The following is a 15,994-nucleotide window of genomic DNA, read 5'->3' on the forward strand; positions in this document are numbered from 1 at the left end:
GAGCAGTGGTTCCCAAACTGTGGGTTGGGATCCACTGGTGAGTTGTGACTTGATTTTGGTGGATCAGGAAGGGCTGGGCAGAGCCTCCAATATAGTGGTTCTCAAACCTTTAGGACCAGGACCCACTTTTTAGAATAAGAATCTGTCAGGACCCACCAGAAGTGATGTCATGACCTCAAGTGAGATAATCAAGCAGGAAGATTTTTAGCAATCCTAGGCTGCAATCCTACCCACACTTACCCAGGAGTAAGTCCCATTTACTATCATAGTTAAAAGCATATACATAGTAACCTGTTAAAAGTACAAACCTGTAACATTTCCCCAAATGCAGTCACATACCATCAAGTCTAATATATTAAAAATAAAATATTGAAATGAATGGGGACCCACCTGAAATTGGCTCTCAACCTACCCACAGTTTGAGAAATACTGCTCCACACAGGTAATGGCAAGATCAGATAAGCAGTTGCCTCAAGCCCTGAGGCTATTCAGAAATCAGGTCGCTGCTAACTGCCCTGCAAAGAACTGTGCTCCTGATGTTTGCAAGGGGTTGAGCTCTTGCAGTTTCCAAGCATGTGTAGATATAGGGAGATAAGTGTGTCTCAGTTTATGCCCCCTAATAAAAAATTCAAAAAAAATAAGAAACTCGGAGGATTTTATTTTTTTAATTTTCTGGGGAGAAATATGGGAAAGGAAGTAGAGCATTCATTAAAGTTCATTAGGGCTGCTTCATTATGAGAAATAGATTGAGTTTTTCTAAATAAATAAACCAATATAAATATTATTACTTGTAAGTAAATATATTCTTTCTTTCTGGATCTCCTTTTTTTAAAAAAGTCTCACAGCTCAAGCCTATGCGTATCTACTCAGAAGTAAGTCCCATTAGATTCAATGGGGGCTTACTCCCAGGAAAGTGTGGATAGGATAAATCTAGGTGGGTCCCAATAACAATGTCATTTGAAAAAGTGGGTCCTGATGCTAAAAAGTTTGGGAACCACTGCTATAGAGGATATGAGATGGAAAGGGTAGCTCATGAGAAAGATGCATGGTTAGAAAGAGGGTGTGGGATGGAAGGATGGAGAAGAAGATTTTGTAGAACATATGAAAGGAAGAAGTGTGGCTTCAGGAAACTGGCATGCCTGGATAGAGATGGAAATGAATGAAGAAGAAACCATCCTCATCTTTTTTGCACCCTTTGGGGTCAAGGAAACATTCGCTATGTAAGCGGCTTTATGAACCACTTTTTGTTGAAAAGCGGTATAATCAATATTTTCAACAATAGTACTTAATAATAACATTTAGGATTGAGGATTCAGGATTGAGATCCTCCCCCTCAACCTATTCAGACTCACCTGCTCGAACTGGTGCTGCATGTGGTTTCTGCTGTGCTCTCCCCATGTGCTGCTCTTAAGTATATGGGCTATGAACTGCTGTTCATGTTTCATCACTGACATTTGTCCTACCTAACAAACAAGAGGAAAGAGAAATTGCTCCACACCCAGAACTGAGAAACCACATTGGCTTTTGCAGGATGGACCCACCCAAGCAAGTAACAGGAGGTGGTTGCAGGAACCCTTCACGAAACCAGCCAACATCTTCAAGTTCAGTCCCCCTCCCTTACCAAGTACTTCTGGTTTGGGTACTTCTTCAGAAAGTGAGGAGGGGGAGGAAGGGAGGTGGTGGATGAGGAACTGCCCCTTACTTTGAATAACAATTTTTTAAACAAAGTTCAGAAGAGGAAGAACTTATAAATAACACAAGATATCACACTCACGTGCACACGCACATGTATGCGCGCGCGCACACACACACACACACACACACACACACACACACACACACACACCATGTTGTATATGTACCAAGCAATGTTCAAAATGCAAGAAAGAACATACACAGATCTTGCTGGATCAGACCAATGGCCATTTAGCCATTCGGTTGCCAGAAGTGGTCTACTACATGCCTCTGGGAAACTTACATCCCAGATATAAAGGTGACTGGCAGTCACTGATGGCCATCCTTTATTATATCTCACCACTCATCTAGTCCTTAGAAGCAGATTGGCTTTGTCACGGAATGTTCCGCTATCTTCTCCTTGGGGCTGGCCCATCTGTGAGGCCAAGGGTAGTGGTCACCTCAAGTAGCAGATTGGGAGGGAGCTTCAACCTCTGTCCTTGCACTTGCCTTCATTGCTTCTCCTTATCCTAGTCCCTGTATTGGAAAAGGAAGAGAGGGTGGAAGAGGAAGTGTTGAGGAGAGGAGAGTTGTAGGCAAGAAGGGATGTTTATGCTCTGGCAATTAACAACCTTTTTCATTTCACAACACACTGACAAGGCACTACAATTGCTAAAGCACACCATCTGTTTTCTGACAATTGACAAGGCGCACCAGACAGTGGGGAACTCACATCCCCCAGTGGCCTCACTAATAAACAACTCTGGGATTGTCTGGTCAATCGAGTAACACAGTTGATTTGATGAGCTTCTGAAGAACTTAATAGGAGGCTTGTCAGCCTTTTGAAAATGTAGGCACTGGTTGGAGGGGAAATGGAGACAAAGAACATTGCAGGACTTATGAGCTAAGATCTGAGCATAACTCCAGTGACTGCACAGTTGCCCTTGTTACTGTCCTTTGCTGAGTATCTTCAGCTTCCCCGATCAGTAACCAAAAGAATTCTTCCCTGAAGCCCACCTGATATCTGCAAGCAGGAAACTGAAAAATCTCTGATAACCCTGAATGACCAACCTCTCAGAGGAAACAGAGTTTATGCCTGTTACTTGTACCCAGTTGCGTGCCTACCATAGGGTGAGATGGGGCAAATGCCCCAGGCACCGGCCACTAGGACCCCACGAAAGCTTCTTTGAGGCTCCCAACGGCGGCAGAAACTGTGCTTCTAGTTTGCCGGAAGCACAGTTTATAGCTCTGAGGAACCTCACAGAGGTTTCTCCAGCGTGGGCTGCAGTTGCGCGAGGCTTCGTGAGCCTCTGGTGAGTAGGGGGGGCGGATATCTGCATGGGGGCGGTGATAGCCTGTGGGGGGGGCGCCATCACAGAGCTTTGCCCCGGGTGCGGGCCTGCAGAGGTCCGCGGCTGCTTGTACCCCTAAGATTGTTGGGGGACAACAGAGAAGTACCCTTGCTGTGAATAATGCCAATAATAATAATAATAATAATAATAATAATAATAATAATAATAATAATAATAAATTTTATTTATATCCCACCCTTCTCCCCAAAGGGACCCAGGGCGGCTCACAACATATTAAAAACAGATTAAAAACATAATTTAACCACAAATAAAAACATATTAAAAACACATTAACATATACCCATAAAAACCATAGTCAGATAAAAAGTCAGATAAAAGGAGCAAAACGTAGTAAATCAGAGGAATCAGGCCTGTAAAAATACTAAAAGATACAGAAAAGATGTTTAAAAAGGCCATGCACTCAGAAGGCTTCTTTAAACAAAAATGTCTTTAGGCCTCGCCGAAAAGTCTCAAGGGAGGGAGCCATTCTCAAGTCAAGGGGAAGGGAGTTCCATAATGTTGGTGCCACTACTGAGAAGGCCCTATTTCTTGCCGCCGCCCCACGTACCTCCTTAGGCAGCGGCACTTGTAAAAAGGCCTTCTCTGATGACCTAAGAGCCGGATTGTACGGAAGTAGGCGATCTCTGAGATACCCTGGTCCAGAGCAGTATAGGGCTTTAAAGGTCAAAACCAGCACCTTGAATTGGGCCCGGAAACGAATGGGCAGCCAATGCAGCCCCCAGAGAAGCGGGCTGACAGAGTCAAACCTCCTAGCTCCAGTGACCACATGGGCCGCCGCATTCTGCACTAATTGCAGTTTCCGAACCGTCTTCAGGGGCAGCCCCACATAAAGCGCGTTACAATAATCTAACCTCGATGTCACCGTGGCATGGATCACCGTGGCCAGGTCTGCACGATCCAAGTACGGCCGCAGCTGGCGCACCAGCCGAAGCTGAGCGAAGGCCCCCCTAGCCACAGCTGCCACCTGGGAATCCAGGAGCAGCTGCAAATCCAGGTGGACCCCCAAGCTGCAGACCTGCTCCTTCAGAGGGAGTGCAACCCCATTCAGAGCAAGCCGATAGTCCAGAACCTGCATCAAGGATTTCCGAACCAGGAGAGCCTCTGTCTTATCTGGATTTAATTTCAGCTTATTGGCCCCCATCCAGATCCTCGATGCTTCCAGACAGCGCTCCAGGCCCTCAACTGCCACCCTGGAGTCTGGAGGAAAGGAGAGATAGAGCTGGGTGTCATCAGCATATTGATGACACCCCACTCCAAACCCCCAGATGACCTCTCCCAGCGGTTTCATGTAGATATTAAATAGCATGGGGGACAGAATTGAACCCTGTGGCAACCCGCACCTCAAAGGCCAGGGTGTCAAACAAGCATCCCCCAGCACCACCATCTGGGACCGACCCTCCAAGTAGGAGCGGAACCACCGCAAAACAGTGCCTCCAACTACCAACTCGGCCAATCGGCCCAGAAGGATACCATGGTCGATGGTATCGAACGCCGCCGAGAGGTCCAGCCAGGGACGCACTCCCCCTGTCCAGTCCCCGGCGTAGGTCATCCACCAAGGCGACCAAGGCAGTTTCCGTCCCAAAGCCCGGCCTGAAACCAGATTGAAAAGGATCCAGATAATCCGTTTCATTCAAGACCCTCTGGAGTTGGGCCGCCACCACCCGCTCAATTACCTTGCCCAGAAACGGGATGTTGGAGACTGGCCGGTAGTTATCCAACACCGTGGAATCCAGGGAGGGCTTCTTCAGGAGGGGGCGAACCACCGCCCATTTCAAAGCGAGTGGCAACGTCCCCTCCATCAAAGAAGAATTAACCACCCTCCCCGTCCACTCAGCCAGTCCACCCCGGGCAGCTCTTAATAGCCAAGCTGGGCAAGGGTCAAACAGGCAGGCAGACGGCCTCACACTCCAAAGGAGTCTGTCCACATCCTCAGGCTGTACAATGCCAAGCAGAGCATGCCAAGCAGAGCATGGAGCACATATCTGATTTAAATGGACTTTTTTTTTTCATCCTCTCCTTTGACTCTAAGCTTAAGAGAAGGAACATTGCCACCAAAGGACTGCAGCTTGCTGGTACTGTATCCAGCCTGACCACTTCTCAACAGTGCAACATCTGGCTAAGTGAAAATTTGGAAAGCAAAAGAGCAATGGGCAATTGTGATTTTTTCTACAAAATGTTTTGTGAATTTTTTTTTGTGTTGAAAAGTGATATATCAATACTGATGAGGGTGATGATGATGATAACAGAAATTACCAACAATCAACTGCAAAAAGCAGCTTTACTGGGAATAGCTTACATTTTGTGACGATATTTATAACAGCAAAAGAGGATAAAACTCAGGCATCCTTGGGAAGGAATGAATGTCTAGATAAAACAGTCAGTAGCACTTGTCTGACTGTGCGAAAATATAAGAATAAGAATACTCTCAGAATATTTCCATAATTATTTCGTGCAAAAATCCAAATGTTGTTCTCACTTATCTGGATAAAGTGCATCCCGAAAGAGCTCTCTCTTCACACATTAATGACTGCACTTGTTCAACAAAATACTGAGAAGAATAAATAGATACACTTTTTTTTCTCCTTTCTCTCCTTTTCCTATTTCTCTCTCTCCTTGGGATTTTGATTTGGGGCTTGTTTGTTATTCCTTCCCCCCCCCCTTCTCTGTTTTTGTTCCAATGTGAGGATAGGCCAAGTCTTCTCCTGACCTCCTATAGGGAGCAGGTGCTGGCTTTTGACTAGGTTGGCTAACCTGCTAAACTGCAGCTAAAGGGGGCGGCTGCCCCAGGTGTAATCCTCAGGGGGGATGACCACTAGTGGCCAAGATCGCAGCTGTTAGGAATAATACCATCATGTTCTATTCCATTTGATGTGTAATTTACAGTAGAATGCAATGAAACAAACCAGAGTGAAATACGCGTATCTCCATTCTATCTAAAGTTATGGTCAAAAAAACAGAAAACAAAAATGCAATTGTCTTATGTAACAAAAAGTAGATATCTTTAACTCAAAATGGACCAGTGAGACTGATTGTTCAAAGAGCCAATGAGATGTTATTATGACACAGCATGAAACCAATAAGGTGTTAATAAGGCGACACCTTTGGGGGAAGAGATCACTAGTGACCAAAACTGTGGAAATGGTGGTTTTTAGGAATAATGCCATCATATTATAGAACATTCAATGTGCAATTTAATACAAACTGCATTGAAATATCTGTGTTCTATCAAAAGCTATCAAAAGCCAAATAACCAGAAAAAGAAAATACAACTGACTTATGTAACAAAGTGGATTTCCTTAACTCTGTGGTTTTCAAACTCCTAGGGAGTTTGAAAGCCGCAGTAAGTTCTTGCAGGGGGGAGGCAGCGGGGGGGGGGGGAAGGCAACAGCACAATCCCCAGGATCGTGCCACTCAGGGGGAAGCAGGGGCTTGGGTGCACTTACCAGAGCCTCCTGCAGCCTCCCAAGGATACGGGGAGCCCTGCACTTCTGTCTACAGGGCTCCCTGATGCTTCAAAAGTGAAAGTGGAGTGATACTGCTCCACTTCCAGTTTAGCTCCACTTTCACTTGTGAAACTTCGGGGAGCCCTGCGGGACAGCCACGCAGGGCTTCCTGCACACCCAGGACACCACACTTTCCTGAGTGTAAGTCCCATTGAACAAAATAGGAATTACTTCTGAGTAGACCTGGTTAGGATTGTGCCCTAAGTGTTCTGCGAGCCAGCGACGTTATTATGACACAGCATGGAACCAGTAAGATGTTATTATGAGTCAGCTCCCTTTTCCATATATCAGGGCTAATACTCAAACTCCTATTCAGTTGTGTGAGTATCATCAAGTTGGCCACTATTTTTTGTTGGTTACTGATTGGTTAACAACTAACCTGTTGGGTGACTTCTATAGTAAAATAAATAAAGTTAATGGGGGTTACACTATGAGTTATCAGACTGGGTGACACCAACCCTCGTGATGTTACTGGTGGGAAGTTTGGATGTTGCTGATCACTGGCTTAGATGATTTTTAAAGTGGATTCTAAACATTCATGGTGGACTATAGTCTGTCAGTGGCTATTAACCATGATGGCTTCATTGAACCTCCAGATTCTGGGGCAGTATGTCACTAAGTACTATGTAAAGGGAGCAATACTATGTGCAGGGGAGAGCACTGACATTCATTCATTGCTTGTGGGGAAATATTCACTGCATTTATTTTCTGGCCATTATTATTATTCATTTCATGTCATGACTATTAACTATTCTCAGCCTCACCTACTTCACAGGGTTGTTGTGAGGACAAAAGAAGGGGAAGAACCATGCACACCACCCTGAGTTCCCTAGAGCAGTGGTTCCGAAACTGTGGATTGGGACCCACTAGTGGGTCCCAACCTGATTTTTAGTGGGTTCCAAAGCCCCAAGCAGAACCTCCAGTGAAAACACTGCTGGTGGAAAGATTGGATAACTGCCTCAGAGCATAATCTTATGCAGTGTGCGTCAGCTCAATGCTGGTATGCAGTGTTGCAAATGTGCCATAAGGCACATTTGCGGGCCCTTGTACCAGTGGAGTGCTGGTGCTAGCCCAGCACTGGCCAGCACTGGGCTAGCGCTGGTGGGGCAAAAGAGCTCTACTGCAGCACCTGTGCGGACCACCAGGCAGAAGAGAGGCAGGTGGGGTGTGGGGGGAGGTATTCTGGGGCTTGTGGAGGCAGAGGGAGGGTGAACAGAGGGCAGGGAGGAGGCATGCCGAGGGAGAGAGCGAGGCGGGAGGAAGGCAGAACTGGTGGGGCAAAGCCCGCCTGACATGGAGGCACTTACTTCTATGCTGACCTTTGGGTCGTTGTAGAATTGAGTAGCCCCATTGTGGGGCTACTCGCCTTACCCGGGGAAGGGACAAAAATCCCCTTCTCTCAAGAAGGCAGCAGCTGCTGCCTGAGATGCGCTGGATGCAGCAGCAGCCATTTTTGGTGCCGCTGCAGCTCTGCGTGCTAGGCAGCTCAGGATTGGGCTGCCTGGCCCTGAAGCTAGCTCAGATAGCTGCTCATTACCCTGCAAAGAGCTGAACTCATGCAGTTTGCAAGGATAGCTGCTAATTGCCCTGCAAAGAGCCCAGTTTCTGCAGTTTACAAGGAACTCAGCTCCTGCAGTTTGCAAGCTTGTGTAAATATAGAGATAAAATGGTTGAGCTTTTTTCCTGGTTATCATTACTTGTAAATAAAAATATTATTTCTTTCTAGATCTCTTTTTTTTAAGTTTCATAAAGCTACATTGGTCCTGATAGAGTGTCATTAAAAAAGTGGGTCCCAGTGCTAAAATGCTTGGGAACCACTACCCTAGAGGAAGGGTGGTATAAAAATGTGGAAAATATCAATCAATCAATTTTGTTGTATGAGGGGTGTCAAAAATTGATGGGCCCCAGGTGTCAACCTAGCTATGCCACTGCTAATCTGTCTCTAGTCAATCCTTGTTGCAAAAATTGGATTGGTTCCTTTCACTGACATGATTTCCCCCCAGCTGTTTCAAAACACTTCTAGGAACAGTGCTTGTTTTGAGTATTCAGGAAGTGACTGGTCTTTTGGATGTTTAAGGCTGCAATCCTAGGCATACTGACCTAGAAGTAAACTGCATTAAACATAATGAGATTTACTTCTGAAGAGGCATACGTAGGATTGGGCTGCAAGCACAGGAAGTACACTTTGTACCAATCAACACAGTACACCCACATCCCCTTTGGCGAAATAAGTCACCTTGACCCCGAATGAACACACACACACGCGGTTCTTTGGATTTTGGAGAGGCAATCAAACAGGCGACAGGAGAATTCAAAGAACTTCTTAACGTTTACTCGTTTGCAAACGGGACCTCCACACACTTGGAGGACCCCGAAGGATTACAATAATGCAGGTTTTATAGGGAAAAATAACATACAGGCAGACGCCCAAAACAACATTTGGCATGTTATCAGTACAGGATGTTGATCTGAGGATGGCAATTCAATACACATCGGCAGTTTGTTTACAGAGATATCCGTTAGAGGGGGTCTGGCACTCTGACTCATCCCTTTTACCCTAACCTTTTTATCCTCGTTTGTTGATTGCCCTTGTCTAGGACCTTTCTGTTCACCCTTGAAGGCGTAATATCACAGTTAACTGGTTCTCTGAGAGGGATAGCTTTTTGGTCAGGGAAGAGCCTTATGGGTGAACTGGGCATCTTGGGATATTTCCATATTGTGAGCTGGGCATATTGTTATCAACCTTCTGATAACTTGTGACTGCTAACTGGGAGCACTTCGGTTGGACAAACTCCCTTTTTCATTACAACATTCTTAGGATGCAGTCTTAGCCACACTTACCTGGGAGTAAGCCCCATTGGCTACAATGGGGTTTACTTCCGAGTAGACTGGCACAGGATTGGAATCTACAGGCACTGTGGAATCTACACAGACATTGGCATAGATTTTCATCAAGTTTTTATTTGGGGAAGAGGCCCCTTGCATGCTTTGATTTGCTCTCTGTGTGCACACACACAAGCTGTAGTGACAGCCAGGGAGTCCACGATAAGGTCTGTAGCCTCTTGGGTGATCACAACTTTGTATGCTCTGTTTTTAAAAATGTGGTTTGAAATGGTGCTGTTGTTTCCTCTTTTTCCCCTGATTCTATCCCCTCCTCTATTGTTGTCATTGTTGTTGTTTTCTTCTTTATCAGGGTTGGGAACAAGTCATGAAAATGTGTGATTTTTGCTGACTCAACATCTCGTGAGTCGCATGTGTGGAAGACTCTGAAAAAAACTCAAGTCAGGGCCCCCTGACTTGGCACTCATCCCCATGTGTGCTGACTCAAGTCTGCCTGTGTCTGGATGTGCTTGCTTGCTGTTTTTGCACACATGAAAAACTTCATGGAACCAGCAGTCTGACAGCAAGCAGCAGGGAGTTCTAGCCAGGAGGCAGAGAAGGATTAATGTTGCAAAGAATGGGGGAGAGGCAGGACTGAGCTCTCTTTTCCCATCTCTTGATAGGAAGGAAGGAATGGATGATCATTGGACAAAGGATGGGCATTCTGATATTTTCATTGGTTGAGGGAGGGGAGGAGGAGGAGCCCAAGGGGGTTCTTGCCATGATTGGCTGGAGAAGCCCAGGGAGGAGGCAGGGAAGGTTGTTCTTACTTTTTATCACATGACTGCTGTGAGGCGTTCACTTGTGGGGAGGAAGGCCCATTGAATGACCGGCTACAGTGGGACTACTTCTGATTAGGGCTGCAAAGGATTGGGTTGTCCTTGTAAGCCTTGCAGCTGCTGCTTGTGACCCCTCTTTTGTCCCTGCTCTCATGCGGTCTCTCCCATCCCTCCTGCCCTCTTTACAAATGGGTGGAGACATTATGGGAGTGAGTAAAGAGAACTCTGACACACACACACACCTCTCAGCAGCACCCCATTTTTCTACTTTGGGCTTTTTAAGGGCGGGTGACTTGTCCTATCGAGTCACTAAAGGGCAACTCGGAAAGTGCCCCTATTATGACTTGTTTGAGTCAAGTAGTGGGGGGTAGTGACTCAAATCAAGTCAAGCCACACTGGACCTCCACATCTTGTTCTTTACCATCTTCATTTGACTATTGCAACAGCTGCTCACCCCAGTTGAAAAAGAAATGGGTGGCAGTAACTTTTCCCCCTTTGGCTCCAAACCTCTGCAACTTGGATTGTTTCATTAGCATAGGAGGCTCCCTGTAATACTCCCTAGAAGAGGGTCATTGCTTATTTGATGTGACTGTGGTGGTGGCTGATGAGTTCTTTTAACCTGTTTCTTCCTGTATGTTGGATCATGTAATAAATATATTGTTGTGAAACCCCCCCCCCACATCTCTTGTTTTCTGAAATTGCTAAGGCTACTGAACTCTTTTGAATGGTAGTCTAAGGTGACATGCTTCACCTGTTGTCCCAGTATACACTCATGTTCTAGTAATGCACATATACATGTCCAGGGCAAATGTGGTAATACACCCACTGATTATAAAACCCAGGAATGAAATCCCCCCTGTGCAGTTGCCATGATCCAAGTTCATGCAGCAGGAAATGGAATTTCTAAACCTCCCCAACCACCATGTTCTGCTGCTGTTTACTTTTGGGGGTTTGGTAAGGGAAATCCCCAGGATATTCTGTCCACCTGGCTTTTCTAGATGACTATTTTCTGACATTAAAATGAACAGTATCTGGGCGCCTTAGTCTGGATGGTGGCAGTACTCCATGACTGGTTGTCCCCGGTTTGTCCCGTAAGGGAAGGGAAGTGGAAAGCAGAGGGCTACATGTTAGACACTAGCTAGTAGTCTATACCCTGGTCAGCCTCCGGCTTCCCTTACACCAGAGATGGCTTTAAGCAGGGTCTTTGGTTTTTCATATTTGAAGACTTTTCGTTCTTGGCTTGCTGGGTGACTTTGAAGGTCACACCTTTCTTCCTTTTTCAGTTTCCCTCTAAATACTTGCTGCCTCTATTCCTCCTGAGCTCTGGATTTGAAAAGGAAGTGTAGAGGAGAGAAAAGTCATCGGAAGCACATGTCAGAATGTAAGAAAAGCTCTAGCCTACATTGGCTTCCACACTATACTGCTCCATTCCCCTCTTCATGTTCAAATCTATGAGGGGTAGTGGAGGAGGGAAGAGGAAGCAGGTATCCCCTGCTAATCTGCCACTTGAGGCAACCACTCTAGGCACCCTTATGGATGGGCCAGGCAGAAAATACTGTGTAAGGGAAGGACAGTACAATGAATAACTGGAGTTCATTAAAGTTACTCCTGGGCAAAGTAATTATCTGAGGGAGAGCAGATGAGCAGTGGCCTTCAGACTCTCCAAACTATGACAGATCCAGCATACTTGGCTTAAGGCGTCAACAGGTCTTTTGTTTATTGTCCCATATCCTGGGGTGTGTGTGTGTGTGTGTGTGTGTGTGTGTGTGAGAGAGAGAGAGAGAGAGAGAGAGAGAGAGAGAGAGAGAGAGAGATTGGTTTGTCCTGTCTTGTCCTGTCCTGTACAGACTAGCACAAGTAGTCCATGTAGAGGAGGAGTTGATGATTTGAGGAAATGAGGACAAAAATAATAAGATGAAAGATACCAGGGGAAGGCTCTGGTGCCAATGCTAATAACCTTATAGGCTGGGGGAAGAAAGAAACACATCAGAATGAGATGATAGTGATGTCTTTTTGTTTTCTTTATTAAAAAAGTATAATATCAGACAAAATCACATCATTGTTCTTTTCCTCTCCTAGCAAGAGAACACACACACACACACACACACACACACACACACACACACACACACACACACACACACACACACACAGACCCAAAGGCCAATCCCCCTGCCCTCTGTGGCAGGCCCCTGTGCTAGGGTAATAGCTGCTGGGCTGGGGCAATTTGGAATTCACTTGATGCCCCAGGCAAGCAGAATCAATGATCAACTAAAATGCAATGAGTAGCACCACATAGTATCACAATGCAATCCTATGCCCACGTACCTTGGAGTGAGCCCCATTGGACACAGTACAATTTACTGTACTTCTGAGCAGACCTGCTCAGAATTACACTGTTAGGATTGCACTGTTAGTGTACAAAAGAAACCTGGTCTGTCTCCGACTCTAAATCGAAACTGCAGCTATCCTCCTTTCTGCTTCTGCCACACACTTACGTTAGCAAACCTCATCTCAGAACTCACCTTGCTAGTTGACTAGCCATTAAGGAAGTCTTTCCCAGCCATTAACTCCCATGTCCCATTGAGGAAATATCTTCTATGCACCCCTGACTATTAGCAGAGATGGTCATTTACTCAGCAGCCAGAACAGTCCTAGAGTGTAAATCTGTGAATGTCTATTGTATTCAAAAGTGAGTTGCAGTCCCACTGTGTTTAACAGGACTTTCTCCCAAAAAAGAGTGTTTAGGATTGCAGCCTCAGTATTCTAATCAACTGAAAACATTCTAGTTAATGACTAAACTGACATGAGATTTTTAGGGAGAGGGTGTTTGGGGAACTTCAGGTGTGTGTTATGTAGGAAAATCCCTAATGTTCCTATGTATGTATTGGCAACCTTCAGTCTCGAAAGTCTATGGTATCGCGCTCTGAAAGGTGGTTCTGGCACAGCGTCTAGTGTGGCTGAGAAGGCCAATCCGGGAGTGACAATCCCTTCCACACCGGGAGCAAGTGCAGTCTGTCCCTGGTCTGTCTCCCTGGCTATGGGCTTTCCTTCTTTGCCTCTTAGCCTCAGACTGTTGGCAAAGTGTCTCTTCAAACTGGGAAAGGCCATGCTGCACAGCCTGCCTCCAAGCGGGCCGCTCAGAGGCCAGGGTTTCCCACTTGTTGAGGTACATCCCTAAGGCCTTCAGATCTCTCTTGCAGATGTCCTTGTATCGCAGCTGTGGTCTACCTGTAGGGCGCTTTCCTTGCACGAGTTCTCCATAGAGGAGATCCTTTGGGATCCGGCCATCATCCATTCTCACAACATGACCAAGCCAACGCAGGCGTCTCTGTTTCAGCAGTGAATACATGCTAGGGATTCCAGCACGTTCCAGGACTGTGTTGTTTGGAACTTTGTTCTGCCAGGTGATGCCGAGGATGCGTCGGAGGCAGCGCATGTGGAAAGCGCTCAGTTTCCTCTCCTGTTGTGAGCGAAGAGTCCATGACTCGCTGCAGTACAGAAGTGTACTCAGGACGCAAGCTCTGTAGACCTGGATCTTGGTATGTTCCGTCAGCTTCTAGTTGGACCAGACTCTCTTTGTGAGTCTGGAAAATGTGGTAGCTGCTTTACCGATGTGCTTGTTTAGCTCGGTATCGAGAGAAAGAGTGTCGGAGATCATTGAGCCAAGGTACACAAAGTCATGGACAACCTCCAGTTCATGCTCAGAGATTGTAATGCAGGGAGGTGAGTCCACATCCTGAACCATGACCTGTGTTTTCTTCAGGCTGATTGTCAGTCCAAAATCTTGGCAGGCCTTGCTAAAACGATCCATGAGCTGCTGGAGATCTTTGGCAGAGTGGGTAGTGACAGCTGCATCGTTGGCAAAGAGGAAGTCACGCAGACATTTCAGCTGGACTTTGGATTTTGCTCTCAGTCTGGAGAGGTTGAAGAGCTTTCCGTCTGATCTGGTCCGGAGATGGATGCCTTCTGTTGCAGTTCCAAAGGCCTGCTTCAGCAGGACAGCGAAGAAAATCCCAAACAAGGTTGGCGCAAGAACACAGCCCTGCTTCACTCCACTTCGGATGTCAAAAGGGTCTGATGTGGAGCCATCGAAGACAACAGTGCCCTTCATGTCCTTGTGGAAAGATCTGATGATGCTGAGGAGCCTGGGTGGACATCCGATCTTGGGGAGAATCTTGAAGAGGCCGTCTCTGCTGACCAGGTCGAAAGCCTTTGTGAGATCTATGAAGGCTATAAAGAGTGGCTGTCGTTGTTCCCTGCATTTCTCCTGCAGTTGTCTAAGGGAGAATACCATATCAGTGGTGGACCTGTAGGCTCGGAATCCACACTGCGATTCTGGATAGACGCTCTCTGCAAGTACCTGGAGCCTCTTTAGTGCAACTCGGGCAAACAGCTTTCCTACAACGCTAAGGAGAGAGATGCCGCGGTAGTTGTTGCAGTCACCCCTGTCACCTTTGTTCTTGTACAGCGTGATGATGTTTGCATCCCTCATGTCTTGAGGTACTCCACCTTCTCTCCAGCAGAGACTGTCACTCTCATCAGTGCATATGCACCGACTCTGTCGTCTCCAGCAGAAGCCAAAGACAAATTCTATGATGACCTGGCCACCACTGTCAAGAAAATCCCTGTAAAAGAGCCATTGTTCATCCTCGGCGATTTCAATGCTAGAGTTGGTGCTGATAACAGTTCATGGCCCACTTGCTTAGGTCAGTTTGGCACTGGGAGGATGAACGAAAATGGCCAACGCCTGCTAGAGTTTTGCTGTCATCACGGTCTCTGTGTCAGCAACACGTTCTTCAACACAAAGCCCCAACATAGAGTCTCTTGGAGACATCCAAGATCAAAGCACTGGCACCAGCTCGACCTGATCCTCACCAGACGCTCCAGTCTTCCCAGCATCAAGATCACACGCAGTTATCATGGTGCTGCCTGCGACACTGACCACTCCCTGGTGTGCAGCAGAGTGAAACTGCAAACAAAGCGACTGTATCACACGAAAAAGGAAGGAAGACCTCGCATTGATATCAGCAAGACCCGGGATCAGAGAAAAGTGGAGGAATTTGCACAAGCGCTTGAGGAATCTCTTCCAGGCCCGGCCGACGCAAACGCATCCAACAGATGGGAACATTTCAAGAATACCGTTTACAACACCGCCTTGTCCATATTCGGCAAGAAGACCAACAAGGCGGCAGACTGGTTTGAAGCCCACTCTGAGGAGTAATGTTCCTATGTATAGGGAAATCCCTGAAGTGTGTGTGCACGCATGCACAGAAATCCCTTTTGCATTCTACCACTGAACTACAGGCCCATTTCCCAAATAAAGGGGAAACTCTCTTATAAAACCATAAGGAGCTCTCATATATCCAAATATATAGGATTCTCCCTGCTTCCCCAAGTGGCAAGGAAAGCTGCGGTAGACAATACAGAGCTAGACAAATAGTCTGACTCAGTAGAAGACAGCTTCATACATTCATACAACAGGAATAAATTAAGAGAGGAGACCATCACTTTGTGGACAAGGATCTGCCTTGACTGCAGGTGGTCCTGGGTTGAATCTAGGAAAAAGACCCCTACCTGAGATCCTGGAGAGCTGCTGCTGTTGCTGCTACTGATCAGTGCAAAAAAGATAGAAAAATAGCCTGATTCTTTTAGGAAGCTTCCTGTATTAATGTTTTCTCATTTTAAATGCAATGATTGTTGGGCTAGATTTGTAATAGAATATTAGATCATAATATTCCTAGATCTATGTAGCATTGTCTGATGGAGTTTGTGTGTGTCTGTG

Source organism: Tiliqua scincoides, chromosome 8 (assembly GCF_035046505.1).
Source record: "Tiliqua scincoides isolate rTilSci1 chromosome 8, rTilSci1.hap2, whole genome shotgun sequence".
Lineage (NCBI taxonomy): Eukaryota > Metazoa > Chordata > Lepidosauria > Squamata > Scincidae > Tiliqua > Tiliqua scincoides.